At 44.4% G+C, this 21,470-nt stretch overlaps 1 long non-coding RNA gene across 1 annotated transcript; it reads right to left on the bottom strand.

The window, feature by feature from the left end:
- Positions 1–7,236: 7,236 nt before the first annotated feature.
- LOC138670070 (uncharacterized) lies at positions 7,237–21,470 on the bottom strand. The gene is made up of 2 exons (XR_011319291.1): positions 20,803–21,470; positions 7,237–7,714 (listed from the first exon to the last, which is right to left on the bottom strand). It is a non-coding gene; the product is annotated as an uncharacterized lncRNA (long non-coding RNA).

Here is a 21,470-nt window from a genome sequence, read left to right as displayed (position 1 = left end):
TGATGAGTAAACGACAGAGTTCTGTCCAGAAGCGAGACACAAACGGGCACCCCGGTCACTGACAATTTTGTCTGGCATGCTATGTAGGTGGAAAACATGTTTAATGAACAGCGCCGCCAAGGCCCGTGGTAACTGTGGAAGCGGCACCAAGTGCACCATTTTAGAAAAATGGTCGGTGACTACCCAGATAACGGTGCAGCTACGAGACTTGGGTAAGGCCACCATGAAGTCCATCCCGACCATCTCCCAGGGCCTGTCTGCCACCGGCAGGGGGTAAAGTAACCCAGCAGGCCGTTGCCAAGGAGACCGATTCTTGACACAGGAGACACATGCCCGAATATAGTCCCCGACGTCACGGGCCATATGCGGCCACCAGTACGTCCTCGCCAGAAGCTCAAATGTCAGAAGCTCAAGAGCGTCGGCCCGAGTGTTCTTCTCCCCGAAGAGAAGAACAGGGACCATCTGGCCTGGCGAGAGTTTAGCCGCTGGGCGGTTTGTAAATACACCAAATTTTTGTGGTTGGTGAATACTTGGAAGGGGTAGCGAGCCCCCTCCAGAAGATGTCTCCACTCCGAAAAGGCCAACTTCATGGCTAACAGCTCCTGTTCCCCAATGGAATAATTCCTCTCCGCCGGTGTGAAGGTCTTGGAGAAGAAGAAGCAATGATGCTTCTGACCTTTAGCATCCTTCTGGAAGAGGACTGCTCCAGCTCCGACGGAAGCATCCACCTCCATAATAAATGGTTTATCAACATCGGGGCGATGTAAAATGGGAGTGCCAGCGAAGTGTGACTTGATAGAGAGGAAGGCCTTAGAGACCTCCTCCGATCACAATTTGGGATTAGCTCCCTTCTTGGTGAGGCAACCAGGGGAGTTACCAAAGTTGAGAAGTGGGGAATGAACTGGTTATAATAGTTGATGAACCCCATAAAGCGCTGCACCGCTGTGAGAGAATGGGGTTCCTGCCAGTCCATCACAGCCTGTAGCTTGGCAGGATCCATAGCCAATCCTTGGGCAGAGATGATATAACCCAGGAAAGGCAAAGACTCGTGCTCAAACACACACTTCTCCAACTTGGCATTGAGGGAGTTTGCCTGTAGAAGGTCGAAGACTTTGCAAACATCTCCCGTTGGGAGTCTATCTGTAGAGTAGATGAGAATATCATCCAGATAGACTACACCCGAGATGGAGAGCATATCCCAGAAGATATTGTTTACAAAGTCTTGGAAAAGGCTGGGGCATTACAAAGCCCGAAGGGCATCACCAGGTATTCATAGTGCCCATCCCTGGTGTTAAAAGCCGTCTTCCATTTGTCCCCCTCACGGATACGAATCAGGTTGTAAGCACCCCGCAGATCAAGCTTAGTAAATACCCTCACTTCCCGCTACCTATCGCAAGCTCAGATATCAGAGCCAGAGAGTATTTATTCTTAACGGTGATGGCATTAAGACCCCTGTAATCTATGCATGGACGTAATTTTCCGTTCTTCTTCTGCACAAAGAAGAACCCCGCCCCTGCAGGTGACACTGACTTCCTAATGAATCCTCTTGCCAGATTCTCCTGAATATACTGAGACCCTGCGTCCTTCTCCGGGAGAGATAACGGGTAGACTCGACCCTGGGGAGGCTCAGCACCAGGCAAGAGGTCAATAGGACAGTCATAGGAGCGGTGAGCCGGAAGGGTCTCCAAAGCCCTCTTGGAGAACACGTCCATATATGGCCAATAGTGCTTGGGGAGTGAGGAAAGATCTGCGGGTACTTCAGTTGTAGCAACCTGAACGCACTCCCTTAGACATCTACCCTCACAAGATTCACTCCTTCCCAGAATTCTCCCTGAGGACCACTCTATATGAGGTTTTCCCAACCGCTAGGAACATCTGGAGGCAAGATGTCCTGACTGCCGGCAAACATGACAGACCTTGAGTGCACGAGCAATCCGAGACTTAGATCCTGCTCGTGACACCTCCATGGCATCATGTGACTCGGACGCCTGGACCGAAGATTCCAGAGGTTTGGCGAATGTGGGAGCCAGCCGAAACCTCTGCCTACACTGGGCTCGCTCCAACCTTCGCTAATTAAAATGAAGGTCGATGCTAGTTGATGCAGCTATTAGCTCCTCCAGTGTGTCGGGAATCTCCCTGGTGGCCAAAGCATCCTTCACATGGTTATCCAGCCCCCTCCAAAATATAGGGATGAGGGCTTTATCCGGCCACTCCAGCTCAGATGCTAAAGTCCGTAAGTGGACGGCATAATAGCTGACCATGGACGAGCCCTGGGTCAATGCCAGCAGTTGGAGCGCCGTATCATGGGTGACTCGAGGTCCTAAAAAGACCTGTTTCAGAGTGCTCAGAAATAGCGGAGCCCTCTGCACCACATGATCGTTGCGCTCCCACAGCGGCGTAGCCCACTCCAACACCCTGTCCGACAGAAGGGATATAATGAATCCCACCTTTGCCCGCTCTGTGGGAAAATGTGCAGCCAGGAGCTCGAGGTGTATAGCGCACTGCCTCACGAATCACCTACAAGACTTGCTATCACCAGAGTATTTATCTGGCAGCGGGAGGCGGGATAAGATCTGAACAGGGGTGGCAGTGGACAAACTTGCTGCAGCCACGCTAGCAGCCTGAACAGCTACTGCAGTAACATCCACAGCTGGGGTTATACGCTCGAGAGCCGCCAACCTGCCCTCCAGCTGCTGGATGTACCGCTGCAGTCGCTGTTCATCCGCCATTACTTGCCAGACCCTGGTGCTAGTATAATGTTAGGACTGGCGGAGAGCACCAAATAATATTAGAGACTATGAGGTGCGTTCGCAGTCTGGGGTCCTCCGTGCAGAGACGATACCTGCTTCTGAGCAATGGCGGATGGATGCTTGCTCACACGTGGGTTAGATCTCACCCAGTGTGAATGAAAGCGAACTCTGTTGCTTCACAGAGTCGCCATAAACACGCTGCGCAGTGTTAGCAGTCACAGGGTGCAGCTGCAAGACACTAGTGGGATCCCTATGAATCACCCCCACTAAACTGGTGAATGGACTCGATCTGACCCTTGGTGGCTTTTGAGCCCACACCTGAGGATGCCCTGAGTCAGATGCTGAGTCCAAGTGGGAGTTCCCACCCTACACTGACTGGCTGTCAGGAAAGCGCACTGATTACGCACAGTGCCGTACAGGCGGGCACTGCGAATATACGCTGAAACGTGTGCTAAGTGTGCAGGTAGCACTGTCGGACGCTAGGTAGCTTCCACCATTCGCAAGCAGTCATCAACACAAGGAATGGGTATGATTAAGAAGCTTTCATCCATCAACAGACATTCATCTACACACACACGTAATCAAGTTTATACTAGCGCATGGCCGTGCGGCCATGCGAACCTTTTATAACTGTAGTTCTCAAGGACCTTCCTAATGGTCCAATAGGAGCAGCTACAGGACCTGAGCGTGTGACCCCCGACCTCCAATGGGAGGTCGTCCTGTGGGCGTGCTCAGTATGGGAAAAGCAGGACTTCGTCCTTGAAGCGCCTGCTCGCTGCTGATTAGTACTGGCTATAAAGGCAGAGCCTGGAAAGGCAGCAGTAACCAAACGCACAGTATTAGCGTGAGCCAGGCGCTGGGACCGACGTCTCCAATGAGCAGACTCCACTGCGGCTGGAGGAGAATGGGAGACCGCGGAGGACGTGGTTCGAGACTCCCCCTGTACTGCGGCGGGAACTCGACTCCTAACACTGGTTTGGCTATTATCCTAATTTATGTGTCAAGGCTCGTTAAAGGGTCAACATTGACTTGTAGGATTGCTACCTTCCAATAGGTGGCACTAGAGTTCTAGCGCTCTTCCTCTCTGAAGAGACAATTTGCATAATTAGCATATTACCCAGAGGAGCATTGCAGCTTTAAGTCTCCTTATCTAGGCACGCTTAGCATGTCGATCTCTGCAAGGAGAAACAATACTTTTTGGATAACAAGTTTCTTTCAAAATTGTAAAGTAAGATATGAAAAATGCACTAAAGTAATTTTGCAGAAAATAGGAAAAAAGTAAGGCTAAAGGGCCCGGGTTACGCATTCTAGGGTTAAAGTATTTTTATCCACTTTTGACTGTGGGTGGTACAGGTCCCTGCAGAGTTGTCTCAAATCACGAACAGACAATCAGGTTTTGCTCAAAAATATACGTGTATTTTACACCATCCATCTTCCCCTTTACTCTGACCATTTTCCCTGACCCTGCTGCTGCAAGACATCACCACAGCATGATGCTGCCACCACTATGTTTCACTTTGGCGATAGTGTTCTTGGGATTATGAGCTGAGCTACTTTGGCACCAGACATAGCATTTACCTTGGTGGCTAGAAAGTTCAATCTTGGTCTCTTCTGACAGCAGAAACTTCCTCCATACATTTGGGGAGTCTCTGTCCTTTGGCAATGTCAACTGTGTAAATAAAGGCTTTTTTTTCTACCCAATCTTCTATAAAGGCCACCTCTATAGAGTGTACATTGTATGAACAGATACTCCAGTCTCTGCTTGGGAACTCTGCAGCTTCTTCAGAGTAACCTTTTGGTCTCAGTGTTGCCTCTCTGATTAATGCCCCTCTTTGCCCAGGCTAAGAGTTCTGGTGGGTGGCCCTCTCTTGGCAGGTTTGTTGTGGTACCATCTTCTTTCCATTTGATGATAATGGATTTGATGATGGTCCAGGGGATCATCAGAGATTGGAATATTTTTTTATAGCCGAACCCTGACTTGTACTTCTCAACAACTTTGTCCCTGACTTGGCTGGAGATCTCCATGCTCTTCATTGTGTTGTTTGGTTAGTGGTGCCTCTTGCTTATACGCCTTTTAAAGTCAGTGGTTAAATGGCCTTATTCCTCAGCACCCCTTTTTAACGACGCTGAGGAATAAGAGTATAGCACCGCTAAGCGGCAGCGATTCCCTCTGGTGTTCACTGTATATTACAGCTGACACCCTGCGGTATCGGCCCCGAGTGGTCTTGCGACTGATCGGGGCCGCTTAAGGCTGCTTTCACACATCAGTTTTTGCCATCAGTCGCAATCCGTCGTATTTTGAAAAAAACAGATCCAGCGTCTGATGCTACCAGATCTGTTTTTCTCATAGACTTGTATTAGCGACGGATTGTGACAGATGGCCTCACGTTTCATCCGTCGTTCGCCGGATCCATTGAAAATTGTCTGTCCGGCGGCCGGAGACAACGGACAAAGTAATATTTTTTGTCTCCGTCGAAAAAAACGGACAGTGACGGATCTGTCGCCGTCCGTCGTGTGTTAGAATGGAAGCCTATGGGAGCTGGATCCGTCAAAATGACGGAATCTGGCGATGGATTCCGTTTTTTTAAGCTGAGCATGCTCCGATTTTTTAGGATCCTTTAGCTAAAATAAATAAATAAATAGCTGTGCCAATAGCAAAATTTTCTATAAGGATAAATTATCATCAGAAACGTTTTTTAAGGAAGAAACTCCAAATAGTTGAACAAAAAGATAGGAGTGCTGAATTCATCAGTAACAATATAGTATAAATTTATTGGGTTTTTTTTTCTGAAAGCTTCAATACATATAACAATAAATAACACAAGAGGTAAACAAAAGAGAATTCAAATGATCACCTTGGGAAAAGGAAAATGGGTAGGACGAGTTATCAATCATAGTGCATGAGTCTATTAATTTGGGATTTCATGCTATAGAATTTAATAGATTAAATTCCTCACACATAGAAATCCTACCAAATGGAAGGAGATGATAAGGTGCTTAGACTCAAATCAGGAAGCACACCTGAGTATTTACTGAGGGCAATTAAATATTCCATAATGGCAAAATGAAGAGAAAGGTAAAGTGCACGTGCATTAACATCAAATGAGATAACACTTACCCATGGTAACATGCAATGTGAAACGTGCGTCCGGGGCTGTCCTTTGGGAATTATGTTTATGCACTTTACCTTTCTCTTCATTTTGCCATTAATTACCCTCAGCAAATACTCAGGTGTGCTTCCTGATTTCAGTCTAAGAACCTAATAATCTTTTTAATTTCTTCACAGCCATGAAGGACCTTCAATTATAGTCACGCAAGCTGATTATAAAAAAAACTTCATGCTAGATCGGCTAATGACACTGTTTTGACTACTTTGGCAGAGCAAGAGGCATTGGCCACTCCTGAAGAGCGGTTACGTGAACAGTGTCAGGAAGCCTCAGTTATGTTCCCCACAAAGATAACATCTAGGTCCAAGACATTACCCCTTTTATTTTTCCATCTACAGGTGGAAATTTTCACCAAGTTAGTAATGGATGATTTAAAAAAATACCCAATGTACGCAAGGCTATCAACACTAAAGACATTGCCAAAATATTTCAGGGTTCATCATGGCTACAGCAGTGTATGAGACCAGCAATTAAATAAAAAATATACATATCCAAGAGTCAAAAAGTGTTAAAAAGTGAAAAAAAAAAAGTCAAATAAAATACGTAAAAAAAGTAAAATAAAAACACAAAAGTGAACACAAATCACGAAAATCTGTTTTGCCACTCAAAACGCAATGTTTGTGATAAAACTAAAATAAAAAAAAATGTATGCATAATTAGTATCACCGCATCTGGAATACCCGCTCTATAAAACTGGCACATTATTTATTCAGTATGGCAAGCAGCATAAAAAAAATAAAAATGTTGCTTTTTCGTCATTGGGACTCACAAAAAAAGTGAATAAAAAGTGATCAAAAAGTCATATGTAAAAAAAGAATGGTATAATGAAAATGCCAAATCTTCCCACAAAAAACATGCCCTCATATGGCTCATTCAACAAAAAATAAAAAAATTACAGCACTCAGAATATTATGATGCAAAACAAATTCATTTTGCTAAAATATTGTTTACTAGATGGTGGCCCGATTCTAACGCATCAGGTATTCTAGAATATGTATATAGTTTATTTATGAAGTTTTCAGAATAATGCACTTTATACACAGGATTCCGCCGTCCAGGCGCGACCAATTAGCAAATCGTGGTTCAAATTCCGCGCCAATTCGCAGCCGGACTGCGCATGTTGCTGATTGGTCTCGCCCGGCCAGCCGCAAACAATCAGTGTAGCCAGGGCCGACTCCAGGTTTTTGAGGGCCCCGGGCGATACAGTCTCAGTGGGCCCCCCTCTTTAACACATACCACGATTCATGATGCACAGATACAGCAGAGAAATATACCACAGCCAAGTAGCATATACAACAAAATAGAAGAGAAAATCCAGCTTCCAAAAATATCCAATTTATTAAAGTTAAAATCCAAGGTCCAAAAACATGGTTCACAGGAGAGGAGATAGCAGCATGCTACGCGTTTCGAACACTAGGTTCTTTTTCAAAGCTGCCTACTATGCACCAGAATGAGGTTTAAATAGCAACTGTGACCAATCACAGTGAATTAATCCACACCTGATACATCAGTAATTATATACAATAAAAACGCAATAATATTGCAAAAGAGAAAAACAAAGAAAATATATAATACAGACATATAAAAAACATATAATATAACTAAACAGCATTGATCTCTCAGTAATGAAACATGATTTCCTTGCGAGCATTTAAACCCATGGGATAGCAAGTGTTAAGGCAAAACATCCAGTAGGCTTCACGCGTCATTAAGCGTCTTTTCAGATCTCCTCCTCTGGCTGTTATCAGAAGCTTTTCAATGCCGACAACCCGAAGGAATGCAGTATCTCTTTGATGACTGATAATAAAATGCTTAGAGGCGTGAGACATAGAGCGATTATTATTAGTAGAAACAACAATGTCAGTGATATGTTCAGAAATACGCGTCTTTAACATGCGAGTAGTGCAACCTATATAACTTAAATTACATTTAATGCATGTTATCATATAAACTACATTCTTACTATTGCAGTTAATAAATTGCTGAATTTTGTGTTCTTGTCTGTTACTACTATCAGTAAAGGAATGCATAACAATGGAATGCGCACATGTGCGACATTTAGAAGCACCACAATGATAAAAGCCTTTATGATGTAACCATGTGTGGGAGACCTTACTAGATTTAAATAGGCTGGGTGAAAGAATATCAGACAAAGTGGTAGCCTTTTTTGCAATCACCTGACAGCCTGAAGACAGAATTTTGGAGAGAATCTCATCCTCATAAAGAATAGGAATGTTTTTCAAAATAAGAGATTTGATGTTATTGTATTGAGGACTGTATTTAATGGAGCAGAAATTTTTTTGGTTTTGATGCAATTTACTCTTATTTTTAGATAACAGCATGTCACTGCGTTTTTTATGTTGTACTATATTTTTGGCTCTATCCAGAGACCAATTAGAGTAGCCTCTTTTTTCTAATTTTTTACAACACAAATCAGTCTCTTGCTTTAAAATGCTAGCATCACTACAATTTCTGGTTATTCTAGTCAGCTCACCCACTGGTATAGACTTTATTGTATGTCCAGGATGACTGCTGGACGCATGTAAAATACTATTACCAGATAAAGGTTTATGAAATGTGGAAGTGGCAATACCAGAGCCAACAGTACTATGCAGCATCAAGTCCAAAAAGGAAATCATGTGTGAATTATGGCTGCATGTAAAACAAAGATTAAATTCATTAGAATTGAGATAACTGAGGAACTCCGGTATGGTAGATTCATCGCCACTCCATATGAGGAGCAAATCATCGATATATCTACCATACCAGAATATGTCCATCAAAAATGGATTACGATCCGAATAAAGAAATAATTCCTCCCAATATGACATTACCAAATTAGCAACGGATGGTGAATGTTTGCCTCCCATAGAAGCTCCTTTACATTGGAGAAAAAACTGCTGATCAAAGAAAAAATAATTGTGAGTCATTAAAAAAACAATAACCTGCAAGATATAATTGCACAAATCAATGGTGTAAATACTGTACTTATGCAAATGAAATTCAAGTGCTTGAATAACAATATTTTGTGGAATGCAGGTGTACAGAGAGATGACATCACAACTTATCCATTGAAATCCATCACACCATACAATATTAGAGAGCTTATTAACCACAAAAACCTCACTGACATATCCCCGTCAGTAGGGAGGGTGAAAAATCACCCAAAAACACACCAAAGGATTATACCCACTCAAGATCACATACTGAAACAGGAGAAAAATATGAGTTCTACTAGGTATATATACAAAATATAACAAAGTTTATTGTAAATATAACAAATAGTTACACAAATTCATATAAAAAAGACATACATAACAACACATGTGCAAAAGATAACACACCAGGGACCACAGGGCCCGCTATTAGCCTAATCAATATATGCCCTGATAGAGTCCGCTCCTAAAGTGCATGTATATGTGCAGAAAGGTAACAAGGCACTGGTAAGTATATCTGCCAGATGATATATCTAACTAGCCCCCCCAGAACAAGAGATACATAATCCCCACACGGGGGTAGTAGTAGTAATAAAGGAGGGCCGGCAGATGCTTACCAATAGCTAGAACAGGCGGGTCCTGGGTAGGGTGTGCACAGAAAGCCCCCCGACGCGCGTTTCGCGTCCCTTCCTAACGCTTTTTCAAGGGAAGTGCTAAGAATGCCAAATAGCAGGACCTTTAAGGGTCAAAGGGTCTGTCACATGGGGAGACCGGGCCAATCGGTGTGGTTCTAAAGCGGCGCATGCGCACCGCACACCGCAGGTCCTGGAAGTCCAGAGGAGCGTCGCGCATTACTGCGCACGCGCGGGGAGTACCAAGAGTCCCCGCGCGTGCGAGCAAGGCAGGAAGATGCGCCGCTGCACCCCAGGTATCCCGGGCCGCGGCGCGCATGCGCACAACCACTGAATCACCAATGTCAGTATAAACCTTCATACATCACAGACACCAGTACAACTATGGACAAATAACAGAAGTTGCGATATGCGGAGCACATGTAAGGATACAGATAAGTATGCATCTGAAGATAACAATCATAAGTTAATGTATGAGTATATAAATATATCACATGGAGATTTTTAGTATATAATCCAAAAGATTCCATCTCCGTCAAGCATCTCGAGAGTCCTCAATCATATACTCCACAATCACAATCTCAATGGCACCACAGGTATGGAAAATCGTCCCAAACTAGACCCAACTCTTGCAGGTCCTACTGAAAAGTAAAGATATAATAATCAGTGACACAAAACATAAAAGTAAAATAAATAAAAACAAAAACATAAAAACACCCAATAGAGATGAACGCAGATAGCAGATATGAATATATGTCAGAATGCAAAGACAAATATGTCAGGGTCCCAAAAAGGGAGAAAAGGACAACGATTCATTAAGACCCCTAGGGGTCAAGGTGTCCAATGTTGTAATCCATTTAGTTTCTACCTGCGCAAGTATCTTCCTATAGTTCCCCCCTCTGATCCCCAAATGAATGACATCAATCCCCCTTACTTTGAAAGAAGATGGGTCACAATTGTGATGTTGTCGAAAATGACGGGGGACAGTTTTGAGGAGAGAAATGTCGAGCGCTGTCTTGGCCGCGCAAATGTCCCGCACATGCTCCCGAACCCTAACTCTGAGCTCCCTAGATGTGAGCCCTATATAAATTTTAGGACACCCACAGGTAGCATAATATATCACGTTTGTACTATTACAAGAAATCCTGTGTCTGATTTGAAAGGTTTTTGTCCCATCGGAGCTACAGAAGGTGGAGCTGCGCAGGACATTTACGCAGGCAAGACAGCGCCCGCAAGGTATAAATCCTGGAGTTGGACCTTTAGACCCAAACGGATGACTCGGGGTTGGCACATAATGACTACTAACTAAGAGGTCCTTCAAATTTTTGGACCTCCGTGCGGTCATAAGGGGGTATTTCCCCACCGCTACCCCCAAGGAGGGCTCAGTATCCAGTATTGACCAGTGTTTAGAAAGGATCTGCCACATGTCCTCCCATTCGTGATTGAATGTCGATATGAACCGAATAGGTCCGTCGCTATTAGAAGGTGTACGGGCTCGGGTACCTCTGAGGAGATCACCGCGCGGAGTTGCCCTCGCCCTGCAATATCCGTATTTAATGCACCGGTTAGAGTATCCACGTGCAGTAAATCTAGATTTCAGATCGGAGGCCTGTGCCTCAAACTTGGCATCCGACGAACAGATCCGCCTCATCCTAAGGAACTGTCCGACCGGGACGGACCTAATTGTAGATGCAATGTGAGCTGAAGACGCGTGAATCAGAGAATTCACGGATGTAGGTTTGCGGTATACATCTGTTTGGATCGATCTGTCCCTATCCACCTCAAAAGTGACATCCAGAAAATTAACTCTTTTGGTGTCATAGGTATAGGTAAGAAAAATATTTAAAGAATTCTGATTCAGCGTCTCCATAAAATCCCCGAGCTGCTGCACAGTCCCGTCCCACAAAAAGAAGACGTCGTCTATGTATCTATGCCAGCACAGCACATGGTAGGCGGCCCGAGGGCCCTCGTCGCAAAAAATGGATCTCTCCCAGGCACCCAGAAAGAGATTTGCATACGAGGGCGCACAGGCCGCGCCCATGGCTGTGCCGCGCCTCTGTAGATAGAATTGATCTTTGTAAACGAAAAAGTTGTGGGTGAGGACATAGTGCAGCAGCTCGAGGATAAGATCACAGAGGGGGCCGTCACGGCCGGAGGCTCCCAGGAAGAGGCGGACCGCGTCGATGCCGTGTTGGTGATCAATGCAGGTGTAGAGGCTCTCCACGTCGGCCGTCACCATCAGGGTATCGTGATCCACAAAGATACCATCGACCCTCGCCAGGGCGTCCGTTGTGTCACGTACGTAGGACGGTAATGATTCTACAAGGGGTTTCAGATAGAAGTCAATAAATTGACATACGGGGTTACAAAGACCCCCGATCCCCGACACAATAGGACGCCCTGGGGGATTGAGGGCATCTTTGTGGATTTTAGGAAGGAGGTAAAAAGTTGGAACTTTCGGATATTTCACCGTTAAACCGTCCAACACCTGTTTAGTAATAATATTATTGTCTAAAGCCCGAACCAGAATACCCTGGAGACCGAGAGAGAAAGAAACCAGAGGGTTGTATGACAGTCTGGAGTAGGTCTTAGAGTCCCTCAACTGTCTGAGGGCCTCTCGCTCATACTTCTCCTGGGGCCAGATCACGATATTCCCCCCCTTGTCTGCTGGCTTAAAGATTACATCAGGTAGAGATTGTAGTTCAGATAGTGCCAGACGCTCCTTGTGTGTCAAATTATCATAGCGTCGCCTTGTTGAAAGTTTCTTGAAGTCCTCACTTACACACTTGGTGAAGACCTCAATCGCTGGGCTCAGAGACAAGGGGGGGAACCTCGTAGATCTGGGTAGGGATGAAGGAGGAAATCTATCAATATTGGGACCAACCTGTTCATCTAGAAGGTCCTCCAGATTCTGGAGAGTCTCCCTCTCGGTCTCACTCATGGGTTCAAGTAAATTCCTTTTATGATGAAGTTTCTTTAATAGCAACTTACGGGAGAACAAGTGCAGATCCTTTATCGCTGTAAATAAATGAAATGCATTAGTGGGAGAAAACGAAAGACCTTTAGAAAGTAATTTTAATTGAACATCTGTAAGTTGATGAGAAGATAAATTAACTACCTGTAGCCCTCCTTGGGGGTCAGGTAGCGCCCCGGTGTTATTATTTCTAGACTTGTTAGTCTGTCTAGTTGTTCGTTTAGAGTATGATGTGCCACCCGAGGCCCCATTCTGTTTGATGTTTTTGAATGTCACTTCATCCTCCCCCGAGACATTGGACCTGATAGATGTCGAACGTGATCTAGAGTATGATGAGTTTCTAAATAAAGGCCGTGATCGGTCATTGCTGTTACGCCATTTATAAACCCGTGACAATCTTTTATCTTCTACATCACGCTGGAATTTCTTACTTTTGGTGGTTTGGATTTCATTGGCCCACTTTTGACAAAGGGAATCCATTTCCTCATTAAGTTTTTTGAGGGCATCAGTTGTCATATCTCTCCGTAGCACCACCTGTAGTTCCTCAATCTCACTCTTGAGAGAGGTCAGGGAGTCCTGATTCATATTTCTCAGAAGTTCAAGGAACCCCCTCGAACATGTATTAGTGAGGGTCTCCCAGTTGCTTTTAAAGACCTCATCATCAATGGGGAAGGAAGGAAAGACCTGCACTCGTAAACCCCGAGGTATCAGGTCCTTTTGTAGGTACTTTTCCAGGAACGCATGGTTCCACCATATACGTGTCCTTTTCCTTAATAGATCTTTAAACTTATTAATTACATCCTGTACATTCCCATCTGCTCCCGTCGAACACCCTTCGGTGTTATCCTGCACCGTATCATTAATCAGTGCCCGCCACGTCTGATCGCGGGCACGAAAGTCCATTTGGACAAGGAGGTCGGCTGTGAAAAACACAGAGAGAATTATTAACCACAAAAACCTCACTGACATATCCCCGTCAGTAGGGAGGGTGAAAAATCACCCAAAAACACACCAAAGGATTATACCCACTCAAGATCACATACTGAAACAGGAGAAAAATATGAGTTCTACTAGGTATATATACAAAATATAACAAAGTTTATTGTAAATATAACAAATAGTTACACAAATTCATATAAAAAAGACATACATAACAACACATGTGCAAAAGATAACACACCAGGGACCACAGGGCCCGCTATTAGCCTAATCAATATATGCCCTGATAGAGTCCGCTCCTAAAGTGCATGTATATGTGCAGAAAGGTAACAAGGCACTGGTAAGTATATCTGCCAGATGATATATCTAACTAGCCCCCCCAGAACAAGAGATACATAATCCCCACACGGGGGTAGTAGTAGTAATAAAGGAGGGCCGGCAGATGCTTACCAATAGCTAGAACAGGCGGGTCCTGGGTAGGGTGTGCACAGAAAGCCCCCCGACGCGCGTTTCGCGTCCCTTCCTAACGCTTTTTCAAGGGAAGTGCTAAGAATGCCAAATAGCAGGACCTTTAAGGGTCAAAGGGTCTGTCACATGGGGAGACCGGGCCAATCGGTGTGGTTCTAAAGCGGCGCATGCGCACCGCACACCGCAGGTCCTGGAAGTCCAGAGGAGCGTCGCGCATTACTGCGCACGCGCGGGGAGTACCAAGAGTCCCCGCGCGTGCGAGCAAGGCAGGAAGACGCGCCGCTGCACCCCAGGTATCCCGGGCCGCGGCGCGCATGCGCACAACCACTGAATCACCAATGTCAGTATAAACCTTCATACATCACAGACACCAGTACAACTATGGACAAATAACAGAAGTTGCGATATGCGGAGCACATGTAAGGATACAGATAAGTATGCATCTGAAGATAACAATCATAAGTTAATGTATGAGTATATAAATATATCACATGGAGATTTTTAGTATATAATCCAAAAGATTCCATCTCCGTCAAGCATCTCGAGAGTCCTCAATCATATACTCCACAATCACAATCTCAATGGCACCACAGGTATGGAAAATCGTCCCAAACTAGACCCAACTCTTGCAGGTCCTACTGAAAAGTAAAGATATAATAATCAGTGACACAAAACATAAAAGTAAAATAAATAAAAACAAAAACATAAAAACACCCAATAGAGATGAACGCAGATAGCAGATATGAATATATGTCAGAATGCAAAGACAAATATGTCAGGGTCCCAAAAAGGGAGAAAAGGACAACGATTCATTAAGACCCCTAGGGGTCAAGGTGTCCAATGTTGTAATCCATTTAGTTTCTACCTGCGCAAGTATCTTCCTATAGTTCCCCCCTCTGATCCCCAAATGAATGACATCAATCCCCCTTACTTTGAAAGAAGATGGGTCACAATTGTGATGTTGTCGAAAATGACGGGGGACAGTTTTGAGGAGAGAAATGTCGAGCGCGGTCTTGGCCGCGCAAATGTCCCGCACATGCTCCCGAACCCTAACTCTGAGCTCCCTAGATGTGAGCCCTATATAAATTTTAGGACACCCACAGGTAGCATAATATATCACGTTTGTACTATTACAAGAAATCCTGTGTCTGATTTGAAAGGTTTTTGTCCCATCGGAGCTACAGAAGGTGGAGCTGCGCAGGACATTTACGCAGGCAAGACAGCGCCCGCAAGGTATAAATCCTGGAGTTGGACCTTTAGACCCAAACGGATGACTCGGGGTTGGCACATAATGACTACTAACTAAGAGGTCCTTCAAATTTTTGGACCTCCGTGCGGTCATAAGGGGGTATTTCCCCACCGCTACCCCCAAGGAGGGCTCAGTATCCAGTATTGACCAGTGTTTAGAAAGGATCTGCCGCATGTCCTCCCATTCGTGATTGAATGTCGATATGAACCGAATAGGTCCGTCGCTATTAGAAGGTGTACGGGCTCGGGTACCTCTGAGGAGATCACCGCGCGGAGTTGCCCTCGCCCTGCAATATCCGTATTTAATGCACCGGTTAGAGTATCCACGTGCAGTAAATCTAGATTTCAGATCGGAGGCCTGTGCCTCAAACTTGGCATCCGACGAACAGATCCGCCTCATCCTAAGGAACTGTCCGACCGGGACGGACCTAATTGTAGATGCAATGTGAGCTGAAGACGCGTGAATCAGAGAATTCACGGATGTAGGTTTGCGGTATACATCTGTTTGGATGGATCTGTCCCTATCCACCTCAAAAGTGACATCCAGAAAATTAACTCTTTTGGTGTCATAGGTATAGGTAAGAAAAATATTTAAAGAATTCTGATTCAGCGTCTCCATAAAATCCCCGAGCTGCTGCACAGTCCCGTCCCACAAAAAGAAGACGTCGTCTATGTATCTATGCCAGCACAGCACATGGGAGGCGGCCCGAGGGCCCTCGTCGCAAAAAATGGATCTCTCCCAGGCACCCAGAAAGAGATTTGCATACGAGGGCGCACAGGCCGCGCCCATGGCTGTGCCGCGCCTCTGTAGATAGAATTGATCTTTGTAAACGAAAAAGTTGTGGGTGAGGACATAGTGCAGCAGCTCGAGGATAAGATCACAGAGGGGGCCGTCACGGCCGGAGGCTCCCAGGAAGAGGCGGACCGCGTCGATGCCGTGTTGGTGATCAATGCAGGTGTAGAGGCTCTCCACGTCGGCCGTCACCATCAGGGTATCGTGATCCACAAAGATACCATCGACCCTCGCCAGGGCGTCCGTTGTGTCACGTACGTAGGACGGTAATGATTCTACAAGGGGTTTCAGATAGAAGTCAATAAATTGACATACGGGGTTACAAAGACCCCCGATCCCCGACACAATAGGACGCCCTGGGGGATTGAGGGCATCTTTGTGGATTTTAGGAAGGAGGTAAAAAGTTGGAACTTTCGGATATTTCACCGTTAAACCGTCCAACACCTGTTTAGTAATAATATTATTGTCTAAAGCCCGAACCAGAATACCCTGGAGACCGAGAGAGAAAGAAACCAGAGGGTTGTATGACAGTCTGGAGTAGGTCTTAGAGTCCCTCAACTGTCTGAGGGCCTCTCGCTCATACTTCTCCTGGGGCCAGATCACGATATTCCCCCCCTTGTCTGCTGGCTTAAAGATTACATCAGGTAGAGATTGTAGTTCAGATAGTGCCAGACGCTCCTTGTGTGTCAAATTATCATAGCGTCGCCTTGTTGAAAGTTTCTTGAAGTCCTCACTTACACACTTGGTGAAGACCTCAATCGCTGGGCTCAGAGACAAGGGGGGGAACCTCGTAGATCTGGGTAGGGATGAAGGAGGAAATCTATCAATATTGGGACCAACCTGTTCATCTAGAAGGTCCTCCAGATTCTGGAGAGTCTCCCTCTCGGTCTCACTCATGGGTTCAAGTAAATTCCTTTTATGATGAAGTTTCTTTAATAGCAACTTACGGGAGAACAAGTGCAGATCCTTTATCGCTGTAAATAAATGAAATGCATTAGTGGGAGAAAACGAAAGACCTTTAGAAAGTAATTTTAATTGAACATCTGTAAGTTGATGAGAAGATAAATTAACTACCTGTAGCCCTCCTTGGGGGTCAGGTAGCGCCCCGGTGTTATTATTTCTAGACTTGTTAGTCTGTCTAGTTGTTCGTTTAGAGTATGATGTGCCACCCGAGGCCCCATTCTGTTTGATGTTTTTGAATGTCACTTCATCCTCCCCCGAGACATTGGACCTGATAGATGTCGAACGTGATCTAGAGTATGATGAGTTTCTAAATAAAGGCCGTGATCGGTCATTGCTGTTACGCCATTTATAAACCCGTGACAATCTTTTATCTTCTACATCACGCTGGAATTTCTTACTTTTGGTGGTTTGGATTTCATTGGCCCACTTTTGACAAAGGGAATCCATTTCCTCATTAAGTTTTTTGAGGGCATCAGTTGTCATATCTCTCCGTAGCACCACCTGTAGTTCCTCAATCTCACTCTCGAGAGAGGTCAGGGAGTCCTGATTCATATTTCTCAGAAGTTCAAGGAACCCCCTCGAACATGTATTAGTGAGGGTCTCCCAGTTGCTTTTAAAGACCTCATCATCAATGGGGAAGGAAGGAAAGACCTGCACTCGTAAACCCCGAGGTATCAGGTCCTTTTGTAGGTACTTTTCCAGGAACGCATGGTTCCACCATATACGTGTCCTTTTCCTTAATAGATCTTTAAACTTATTAATTACATCCTGTACATTCCCATCTGCTCCCGTCGAACACCCTTCGGTGTTATCCTGCACCGTATCATTAATCAGTGCCCGCCACGTCTGATCGCGGGCACGAAAGTCCATTTGGACAAGGAGGTCGGCTGTGAAAAACACAGAGAGAATTATTAACCACAAAAACCTCACTGACATATCCCCGTCAGTAGGGAGGGTGAAAAATCACCCAAAAACACACCAAAGGATTATACCCACTCAAGATCACATACTGAAACAGGAGAAAAATATGAGTTCTACTAGGTATATATACAAAATATAACAAAGTTTATTGTAAATATAACAAATAGTTACACAAATTCATATAAAAAAGACATACATAACAACACATGTGCAAAAGATAACACACCAGGGACCACAGGGCCCGCTATTAGCCTAATCAATATATGCCCTGATAGAGTCCGCTCCTAAAGTGCATGTATATGTGCAGAAAGGTAACAAGGCACTGGTAAGTATATCTGCCAGATGATATATCTAACTAGCCCCCCCAGAACAAGAGATACATAATCCCCACACGGGGGTAGTAGTAGTAATAAAGGAGGGCCGGCAGATGCTTACCAATAGCTAGAACAGGCGGGTCCTGGGTAGGGTGTGCACAGAAAGCCCCCCGACGCGCGTTTCGCGTCCCTTCCTAACGCTTTTTCAAGGGAAGTGCTAAGAATGCCAAATAGCAGGACCTTTAAGGGTCAAAGGGTCTGTCACATGGGGAGACCGGGCCAATCGGTGATATATTATGCTACCTGTGGGTGTCCTAAAATTTATATAGGGCTCACATCTAGGGAGCTCAGAGTTAGGGTTCGGGAGCATGTGCGGGACATTTGCGCGGCCAAGACAGCGCTCGACATTTCTCTCCTCAAAACTGTCCCCCGTCATTTTCGACAACATCACAATTGTGACCCATCTTCTTTCAAAGTAAGGGGGATTGATGTCATTCATTTGGGGATCAGAGGGGGGAACTATAGGAAGATACTTGCGCAGGTAGAAACTAAATGGATTACAACATTGGACACCTTGACCCCTAGGGGTCTTAATGAATCGTTGTCCTTTTCTCCCTTTTTGGGACCCTGACATATTTGTCTTTGCATTCTGACATATATTCATATCTGCTATCTGCGTTCATCTCTATTGGGTGTTTTTATGTTTTTGTTTTTATTTATTTTACTTTTATGTTTTGTGTCACTGATTATTATATCTTTACTTTTCAGTAGGACCTGCAAGAGTTGGGTCTAGTTTGGGACGATTTTCCATACCTGTGGTGCCATTGAGATTGTGATTGTGGAGTATATGATTGAGGACTCTCGAGATGCTTGACGGAGATGGAATCTTTTGGATTATATACTAAAAATCTCCATGTGATATATTTATATACTCATACATTAACTTATGATTGTTATCTTCAGATGCATACTTATCTGTATCCTTACATGTGCTCCGCATATCGCAACTTCTGTTATTTGTCCATAGTTGTACTGGTGTCTGTGATGTATGAAGGTTTATACTGACATTGGTGATTCAGTGGTTGTGCGCATGCGCGCCGCGGCCCGGGATACCTGGGGTGCAGCGGCGCGTCTTCCTGCCTTGCTCGCACGCGCGGGGACTCTTGGTACTCCCCGCGCGTGCGCAGTAATGCGCGACGCTCCTCTGGACTTCCAGGACCTGCGGTGTGCGGTGCGCATGCGCCGCTTTAGAACCACACCGATTGGCCCGGTCTCCCCATGTGACAGACCCTTTGACCCTTAAAGGTCCTGCTATTTGGCATTCTTAGCACTTCCCTTGAAAAAGCGTTAGGAAGGGACGCGAAACGCGCGTCGGGGGACTTTCTGTGCACACCCTACCCAGGACCCGCCTGTTCTAGCTATTGGTAAGCATCTGCCGGCCCTCCTTTATTACTACTACTACCCCCGTGTGGGGATTATGTATCTCTTGTTCTGGGGGGGCTAGTTAGATATATCATCTGGCAGATATACTTACCAGTGCCTTGTTACCTTTCTGCACATATACATGCACTTTAGGAGCGGACTCTATCAGGGCATATATTGATTAGGCTAATAGCGGGCCCTGTGGTCCCTGGTGTGTTATCTTTTGCACATGTGTTGTTATGTATGTCTTTTTTATATGAATTTGTGTAACTATTTGTTATATTTACAATAAACTTTGTTATATTTTGTATATATACCTAGTAGAACTCATATTTTTCTCCTGTTTCAGAATATTAGAGAGCTGATGTAAAACATCTCTCGAATCTCTCAAGAATCCTGGAACTCTCGTAACCAATGGCTGTAAGAGGGAATCTACCCATTGACTAAGATGTTCTGTTAGAGAGCCCATCTCTGATAATATAGGGCGCATTGGTGGAGGTGTAACACCTTTATGTACCTTGGGTAAGCCATATATTGTAGGTATAATGGGGCAATCAACCTTTAGGTATTCAGCATGTGTTCTAGTAAGAACACCCAGAGCTGCACCATCATCAATCAAACTGAACAATTCCTTTTTGTAAGAAGATGTAGGATCTGAGAGTAATTTTCTATACGTGGTGCTGTCATTTAGGAGATCATTCATTTGTTCTTTGTAGACCAATGTGTCCATCACCACAATTAGGCCACCTTTGTCTGCCTTTTTTATAGTGATCTCGTCCATTTTTTTAATTTCATGGAGAGCTCTGCGCTGCTTCCAATTTAAATTACCTTTGTGAGTTTCTTGCTGGACATATGTATCCAAAGACCTTAAATCTCGTTCCATGACAGCCTGGAATCTGTCCATGCAGTCTACCCTCGAATGAATGGGGTAGAATGATGGATTTTTTGTTATGAATTGATCAGCTTGATTTACATCGCGATTCAAAGATACATTAGAACCATTCAATTCATTCAAGTTCATCAAAAGACATTGTTCATTAAATGTGAGATCACAGAATTCATTTATAACAACAGAAGTGTCCGCAGTGACAGTTGATTCCTGTTTAAAAAAATGTCTTTTAACTGTCAAATTGCGAATAAATCTATTAATGTCCATCAATGTATGAAATAAATCAAATCGTTGATCCGGTGCATATTTAAGTCCCAAAGACAACACTTGCAATTGTTCAACTGAAAGATCACAGCTGGAAATATTTAAAATATTAGAAAAATCACCTGAAAAAGATGTTACTTTCTGTTGCGGGTAGCCATGCGGAAGTTTCCTGCGGTGTTTACGGCCCCCGCGCCTCTTGCGTTTTTTGAATTAATTCTTCTTGGTCTACGGTAGTAAGTGTTGATGTTGTCCATACTTTGATTGATGTTTGCGTCACCACCAGTTTCAATAGACCCATTATCCATAGAATCCATGTCTGAGGAACTGAAAGAGACTCGGCGCTCAGATGTATCAGAGGAATTAGTACGTTTCAGGATAGGGCGAGGGCTTTTATATGCTTTCTGCCACCTGCCCCATTCATATACCTGATTATTTTGATAGTCACTTAAGTCACGTTGAAATTTATTTTTCTTGCGGCTCATAATTAAATCCTCTGATTTCAATAGAGACGTTTTAATATTTTTTAATTCCTCATTATATTTATTGATATCTTTCTTTTCAAGACTAGTTTTAATGTCATTAATTTCTGACTGAATGTTTTTCAGCTTAATGTCCTCATATTTCATAATTAATTGCATTAATTTAGTCGAGCAATTACTTAGGATCATATTCCATTCATCCACAAACTGCTGTGAATATATGGTGGTGGGAATTTTTTTAATGCGCAATCCTCTTGGGATCATGTCTTTTTGCACATAATTGTCCAATGTAGTAAAATCCCACCACACTT

The sequence above is a fragment of the Ranitomeya imitator genome, chromosome 3, assembly GCF_032444005.1.
Source record: "Ranitomeya imitator isolate aRanImi1 chromosome 3, aRanImi1.pri, whole genome shotgun sequence".
NCBI lineage: Eukaryota > Metazoa > Chordata > Amphibia > Anura > Dendrobatidae > Ranitomeya > Ranitomeya imitator.
Note: the sequence above shows the minus strand (reverse complement) of the source record. Positions and strands in the feature narration are given on the sequence as shown.